The sequence below is a fragment of the Melanerpes formicivorus genome, unplaced genomic scaffold (genome assembly GCF_026170545.1).
Source record: "Melanerpes formicivorus ecotype bairdi unplaced genomic scaffold, bMelFor1.0.p_v2 SCAF_388, whole genome shotgun sequence".
Classification (NCBI taxonomy): domain Eukaryota; kingdom Metazoa; phylum Chordata; class Aves; order Piciformes; family Picidae; genus Melanerpes; species Melanerpes formicivorus.
Window position 1 is genome coordinate 77,501 of NW_027142740.1, and position 7,500 is coordinate 85,000.

Sequence of the window (7,500 nt, forward strand, 5' to 3'; positions counted from 1 at the left end):
GCCCGCCGCCGCTGGGTGGCGTGCCGGACACTCTCGCACACAGGTACACAGACAGGGACACAGGGACACAGGCACTCAGGCACACAGGGACACAGGGACACAGGGACACAAGGACACAGGGACACAGGCACTCAGGCACTCAGGCACTCAGGGACACAGGGACACAGGGACACAGGGACACAGGCACTCAGGCACACAGGGACACAGGGACACAGGGACACAGGGACACAGGCACTCAGGCACTCAGGCACTCAGGGACACAGGGACACAGGGACACAGGCACTCAGGCACACAGGGACACAGGTGGCGGGCCGGAGGCCGCTCTCCACTGTGTGGCAGGGGTCCAAGAGCCACCCCAGCCCAACCCAGAGGGTCTTTTGCACCTCTCTAGAGGCCACCCAGAGACCCCAGGCCGCAGCAGAAGCCTCCCCCGCACGCTCTGCAGGCTTCCGACCCACCCCAGGCCGCAGCAGAAGCCTCTCCCGCACGCTCTGCAGGCTTCCGACCCACCCCAGGCCGCACCAGAAGCCTCTCCCGCACGCTCTGCAGGCTTCTCAGCCACCCCAGGCCGCAGCAGAAGCCTCTCCCGCACGCCCTGCAGGCTTCTCAGCCACCCCAGGCCGCAGCAGAAGCCTCTCCCGCACGCTCTTCAGGCTTCTCAGCCACCCCAGGCCGCACCAGAAGCCTCCCCCGCACGCTCTGCAGGCTTCTCAGCCACCCCAGGCCGCACCAGAAGCCTCTCCCGCACGCTCTTCAGGCTTCTCAGCCACCCCAGGCCGCACCAGAAGCCTCCCCCGCACGCTCTTCAGGCTTCTCAGCCACCCCAGGCCGCACCAGAAGCCTCCCCCGCACGCTCTGCAGGCTTCCCACCCACCCCAGGCCGCAGCAGAAGCCTCTCCCGCACGCTCTGCAGGCTTCCGACCCACCCCAGGCCGCACCAGAAGCCTCCCCCGCACGCTCTGCAGGCTTCCGTCCCACCCCAGGCCGCACCAGAAGCCTCCCCCGCATGCTCTGCAGGCTTCCGTCCCACCCCAGGCCGCACCAGAAGCCTCCCCCGCACGCTCTGCAGGCTTCTCAGCCACCCCAGGCCGCACCAGAAGCCTCCCCCGCACGCTCTGCAGGCTTCTCAGCCACCCCAGGCCGCACCAGAAGCCTCCCCCGCACGCTCTGCAGGCTTCTCAGCCACCCCAGGCCGCAGCAGAAGCCTCCCCCGCACGCTCTGCAGGCTTCTCAGCCACCCCAGGCCGCAGCAGAAGCCTCCCCCGCACGCTCTGCAGGCTTCTCAGCCACCCCAGGCCGCAGCAGAAGCCTCCCCCGCACGCTCTGCAGGCTTCTCAGCCACCCCAGGCCCCAACAGAAGCCTCTCCCGCACGCTCTGCAGGCTTCCGACCCACCCCAGGCCGCACCAGAAGCCTCCCCCGCACGCTCTGCAGGCTTCCGTCCCACCCCAGGCCGCACCAGAAGCCTCCCCCGCACGCTCTGCAGGCTTCTCAGCCACCCCAGGCCGCACCAGAAGCCTCCCCCGCACGCTCTGCAGGCTTCTCAGCCACCCCAGGCCGCAGCAGAAGCCTCCCCCGCACGCTCTGCAGGCTTCTCAGCCATCCCCAGGCCGCAGCAGAAGCCTCCCCCGCACGCTCTGCAGGCTTCTCAGCCACCCCAGGCCCCAACAGAAGCCTCTCCCGCACGCTCTGCAGGCTTCCGACCCACCCCAGGCCGCAGCAGAAGCCTCTCCCGCACGCTCTGCAGGCTTCCGACCCACCCCAGGCCGCACCAGAAGCCTCCCCCGCACGCTCTGCAGGCTTCCGTCCCACCCCAGGCCGCACCAGAAGCCTCCCCCGCACGCTCTGCAGGCTTCCGTCCCACCCCAGGCCGCACCAGAAGCCTCCCCCGCACGCTCTGCAGGCTTCTCAGCCACCCCAGGCCGCAGCAGAAGCCTCCCCCGCACGCTCTGCAGGCTTCTCAGCCACCCCAGGCCGCAGCAGAAGCCTCCCCCGCACGCTCTGCAGGCTTCTCAGCCACCCCAGGCCGCAGCAGAAGCCTCCCCCGCACGCTCTGCAGGCTTCTCAGCCACCCCAGGCCCCAACAGAAGCCTCTCCCGCACGCTCTGCAGGCTTCTCAGCCACCCCAGGCCGCACCAGAAGCCTCCCCCGCACGCTCTGCAGGCTTCCGTCCCACCCCAGGCCGCACCAGAAGCCTCCCCCGCACGCTCTGCAGGCTCCCTTGTCTGCTTTGGAAGGCCTCCCATCCACTCCAGACCTGCCTGGAGGCCTCCCTCGACTGCTCCCGGGGCCCTCGAAGCCACCCTAGGCCTTTCTGGAGGACCTGCTCGACCGCTCGGGCGGCTTCTGACGCACCCTCGGCCATCCGGCGCCCAGCAGCTCCCAGGGCCAGGCACCGGCCTCCCCCTCCGGCCGCCCCTGGGGCCGGGGGTGGCTCGGACTCGGCGCCCCCAACGTGTCGTCCCGTCCCCCCCCCGCCCCGCACCGCCGAACATTCGCTGCAGCCGAGGGCTTGCCGCTCGACGCCTACCCCACCCGCCCAGCCCCCCGCTGCGGCCCGGCGCTGCCCCGGCCGCTGCGCCCCGCCTCTCATCGCTCCCCCCACCCGGCAACCGGCCGCCGGGCACGGCAAGTCCCAGGGCAGGGAACAGGTGCTGCCGGGACCCCGTGCTGGCTGCCGGCTTCCCGGGGCTGCCCCGGGCACGGACAGGTCGCCCCCCCGCCCCGGCGAATGTTCACCGAACCGGCTGCCGGCTGCCTTCGAGCACCCCCCGCCCCCCGCCACTATCGTCCCCCCCGCCCCCCCTCCGCCTCCGCTGCCGCTTCTCCCCGCACCGCCTCCACTGCCTCCCCCCGCCGCCGGCGAACGAGTCGCCGGATCCGTAGGGTGCCGGGAGCCCGAACGGCGAGCGGCTCCGGCTGCTGCCGGGACCGGGGGGATTCGAGCCGGTCCGGCCGCGGCCGGGACCCCGTGCCGGAAGCCGGCATCCCGGGACGGCCCCGGGACGGCCCCGGTCGCCGGCCGGGTGACGTTCAGCGAAGCGGCTGCCGCCAGTCTTTGGGCCTCCCCCGTGCCGGGGCCGCGGGGATTCGAGCCGGTCCGGCCGCGGCCGGGATCCCGGGCCGGACGATGGCTTCCCGGGCCGGTCCCGGTCGCCTCCCGGGTGACGTTCACCGAAGCGGCTGCCGGCTGTCTTCGAGCCCCCCCCCCCCCTCCGCCTCCGCTGCCGCTTCTCCCCGCACCCCCTCCACTGCCTCCCCCCGCCGCCGGCGAACGAGTCGCCGGATCTGTAGGGTGCCGGGAGCCCGAACGGCGAGCGGCTCCGGCTGCTGCCGGGACCGCGGGGATTCGAGCCGCTCCGGCCGCGGCCGGGACCCCGTGCCGGAAGCCGGCATCCCCGGACGGCCCCGGGACGGCCCCGGTCGCCGGCCGGGTGACGTTCACCGAAGCGGCTGCCGGCTGTCTTCGAGCCCCCCCCCCCCCTCCGCCTCCGCTGCCGCTTCTCCCCGCACCCCCTCCACTGCCTCCCCCCGCCGCCGGCGAACGAGTCGCCGGATCTGTAGGGTGCCGGGAGCCCGAACGGCGAGCGGCTCCGGCTGCTGCCGGGACCGCGGGGATTCGAGCCGCTCCGGCCGCGGCCGGGACCCCGTGCCGGAAGCCGGCATCCCCGGACGGCCCCGGGACGGCCCCGGTCGCCGGCCGGGTGACGTTCACCGAAGCGGCTGCCGGCTGTCTTCGAGCCCCCCCCCCCTCCGCCTCCGCTGCCGCTTCTGCCCGCACCCCCTCCACTGCCTCCCCCCGCCGCCGGCGAACGAGTCGGCGGATCCGTAGGGTGCCGGGAGCCCGAACGGCGAGCGGCTCCGGCTGCTGCCGGGACCGCGGGGATTCGAGCCGGTCCGGCCGCGGCCGGGACCCCGTGCCGGAAGCCGGCATCCCGGGACGGCCCCGGGACGGCCCCGGTCGCCGGCCGGGTGACGTTCAGCGAAGCGGCTGCCGCCAGTCTTTGGGCCTCCCCCGTGCCGGGGCCGCGGGGCTTCGAGCCGGTCCGGCCGCGGCCGGGATCCGGGGCCGGACGATGGCTTCCCGGGCCGGTCCCGGTCGCCTCCCGGGTGACGTTCACCGAAGCGGCTGCCGGCTGTCTTCGAGCCCCCCCCCCCCCTCCGCCTCCGCGGCCGCTTCTGCCCGCACCCCCTCCACTGCCTCCCCCCGCCGCCCGCGAACGAGTCGCCGGATCTGTAGGGTGCCGGGAGCCCGAACGGCGAGCGGCTCCGGCTGCTGCCGGGACCGCGGGGATTCGAGCCGGTCCGGCCGCGGCCGGGACCCCGTGCCGGAAGCCGGCATCCCCGGACGGCCCCGGGACGGCCCCGGTCGCCGGCCGGGTGACGTTCACCGAAGCGGCTGCCGGCTGTCTTCGAGCCCCCCCCCCCCTCCGCCTCCGCTGCCGCTTCTCCCCGCACCCCCTCCACTGCCTCCCCCCGCCGCCGGCGAACGAGTCGGCGGATCCATACCGTCCCGAGAGCCCGAGGCGGCGGCACCCAGTGCGGGTCCGGCCGAGGCCGGGACCCCGTGCCTGTCGCAGGCTTCCCGGGACGGCCCCGGAACGGCCGCGGTCGCCGGCCGGGTGACGTTCTCCGAAGCGGCTGCCGGCTGTCTTCGAGCCCCCCCCCCCCCTCCGCCTCCGCTGCCGCTTCTGCCCGCACCTCCTTCACTGCCTCCCCCCGCCGCCGGCGAACGAGTCGCCGGATCCGTAGGGTGCCGGGAGCCCGAACGGCGAGCGGCTCCGGCTGCTGCCGGGACCGCGGGGATTCGAGCCGCTCCGGCCGCGGCCGGGACCCCGTGCCGGATGCCGGCATCCCGGGACGGCCCCGGGACGGCCCCGGTCGCCGGCCGGGTGACGTTCAGCGAAGCGGCTGCCGCCAGTCTTTGGGCCTCCCCCGTGCCGGGGCCGCGGGGCTTCGAGTCGGTCCGGCCGCGGCTGGGACCCCGTGCCTGTCGCAGGCTTCCCGGGACGGCCCCGGAACGGCCGCGGTCGCCGGCCGGGTGACGTTCACCGAGGCGACTGCCGGCTGTCTTCGAGCCCCCCCCCCCCCTGCCGGAGCCGCGGGGATACGAGCCGGTCCGGCCGCGGCCGGGACCCCGTGCCGGAAGCCGGCATCCCGGGACGGCCCCGGGACGGCCCCGATCGCCTCCTGGGTGACGTTCACCGAAGCGGCTGCCGGCTGTCTTCGAGCCCCCCCCCCCTCCGCCTCCGCTGCCGCTTCTCCCCGCACCCCCTCCACTGCCTCCCCCCGCCGCCCGCGAACGAGTCGCCGGATCTGTAGGGGGCCGGGAGCCCGAGGCGGCGAGCGGCTCCGGCTGCTGCCGGGACCGCGAGGCTTCGAGCCGGTCCGGCCGCGGCCGGGATCTCGTGCCGAACGTCGTCTTCCCGGGACGGTCCCGGGAGGGCCCCAGTCTCCTCCCGGGTGACGTTCACCGAAGCGGCTGCCGGCTGTCTTCGAGCCCCCACCCCTGCCGTGGCCGCGGGGATTCGCCCCGGTCCGGCAGCTGACGGTTCCCTGTGTCGGACGCCGGCTTCCCGGGACTGCCCCGGGACAGCCCCGGTCGCCTCCCGGGTGACGTTCACCGAAGCTGCTGCCGCCTGTCTTTGTCCCCCCCCCCCCGTGCTCTCCCTCAGGCGGGAGGTAGACGTGCTCTCCCTCGGCGAGTAGACGTGCTCTCCCTCGGCGAGTAGACGTGCTCTCCCTCGGCGAGTAGACGTGCTCTCCCTCGGCGAGTAGACGTGCTCTCCCTGGGCGAGTAGACGTGCTCTCCCTGGGCGAGTAGACGTGCTCTCCCTGGGCGAGTAGACGTGCTCTCCCTGGGCGAGTAGACGTGCTCTCCCTCGGCGAGTAGACGTGCTCTCCCTGGGCGAGTAGACGTGCTCTCCCTGGGCGAGTAGACGTGCTCTCCCTGGGCGAGTAGACGTGCTCTCCCTGGGCGAGTAGACGTGCTCTCCCTGGGCGAGTAGACGTGCTCTCCCTGGGCGAGTAGACGTGCTCTCCCTGGGCGAGTAGACGTGCTCTCCCTGGGCGAGTAGACGTGCTCTCCCTGGGCGAGTAGACGTGCTCTCCCTGGGCGAGTAGACGTGCTCTCCCTCGGCGAGTAGACGTGCTCTCCGCGGAGATCGCGCTTGTCGCCAAGGGGTCGCTGTTGCGCTCTGCCTCCGCCTACGTCATCGTACAAGCCGGCGTGATTTCTGCGACCTGCCGCTGGGCGGAGGTCGGCTGGTTGTGCGCTCGCGGAGCTGACGGCCCTCCAGTTCCGTATATGAGGGAACAAGCGACGCCGAGCACTCCCAGGGCAGCGCTGCCGAGCGGCTGCTCCAAGCCACCCGCCAGGCGGCTGGGCAGGGGTCCGTCTGGCTTCTCGGTGGCTTTCGCCCGGGTCAGAGAGGGGACCCGCGGGGCCGAACAAAGGCGCGGCGGTTTGGAGCGGCCGCTGGCGCACCCTCAGCGGTGTTGGATGGGTTTCGCTCGTCCGTGAGCCGGAGCCCAGCCCGGGCTCGGCAACGAAAGCGGGGAAAAGAAAAAAAGTTGACGAGTGGCTGGCGCCGGCCACTGCCGAAGTGTGGAACCCCCGAAGCGAAGTTTGCCCGGTGGGGCACGGGGGCAGAGAAAGCCGGGGAGATGTGGTGCCGGCGTCGGTCCCGCCAAGAATGGAAAGCAAGCCCGTCCAGGCACGGCGAGAGAGAGCCCGGTAAGGGGCAGAGAGAGTTCCCAGCACTGGACCCTCTTCACGGGGGTTCCCCCCCATGGCCAAAGCCGCAGCCCGCGGGGGCACGGCATCTAAGGGAAAAGCCAGCGGCGGTGACTGGCCACTCGTACGCTATGGAGCCCGGCATGGGGGGAGGAGGGCAAGCCGGTGCCCCAGCACGGCTTCCTCCTGGCTCCAGAGGGGCGCCCCGTGATGGAGATGTAACTCGGTGCAGCTTGAGGGAAAATGCAAGCCCACATTTCGGGGAGGCAGAGGTGCCCTGTGAGCCGGTGCGGCCCGGTGCAGCTTGCCCCCCCCCATCTCTGGAGGGCGCCCCGTTTGCTCCTCCGGCGTGTTGCCCGCACGCCGAGCCCCGTGCCTGCTGGCTGCTCCCGAGGGCGGTGGCGGGTGCGCGTGGCTGTGTCTGTCCCAGAAGAGCGAGGCCGTGGGGCCTCCGCTGGCTTCCTTTCCTTCTGTCCTTGTTGATCGATGAGGCCTTTCGGGTCGCGTCGGAAAGGGCCCCCGGCCGGCAGGGCAAGGGCGGTCTTCCTTTCCACTTCGCTTCCCGTCGCGTGTGAGGTGTCGTCCTCGTTCCCCCAGCCCCGAGCGGCTCGAGCGGGGGGGAGCCGTGGCGTTAGCGGCCCGGCGCGTGCCTTGCCGCATCCTCCCCTTTCCACCTCCCCCCCGGCGCTGGGGCAGGGTTCGGGGACCGGTCTACCGCAACCGGCTTTGTGACTGCTGCGTGGCCCCGTGAGTTTTCAGGTGTCC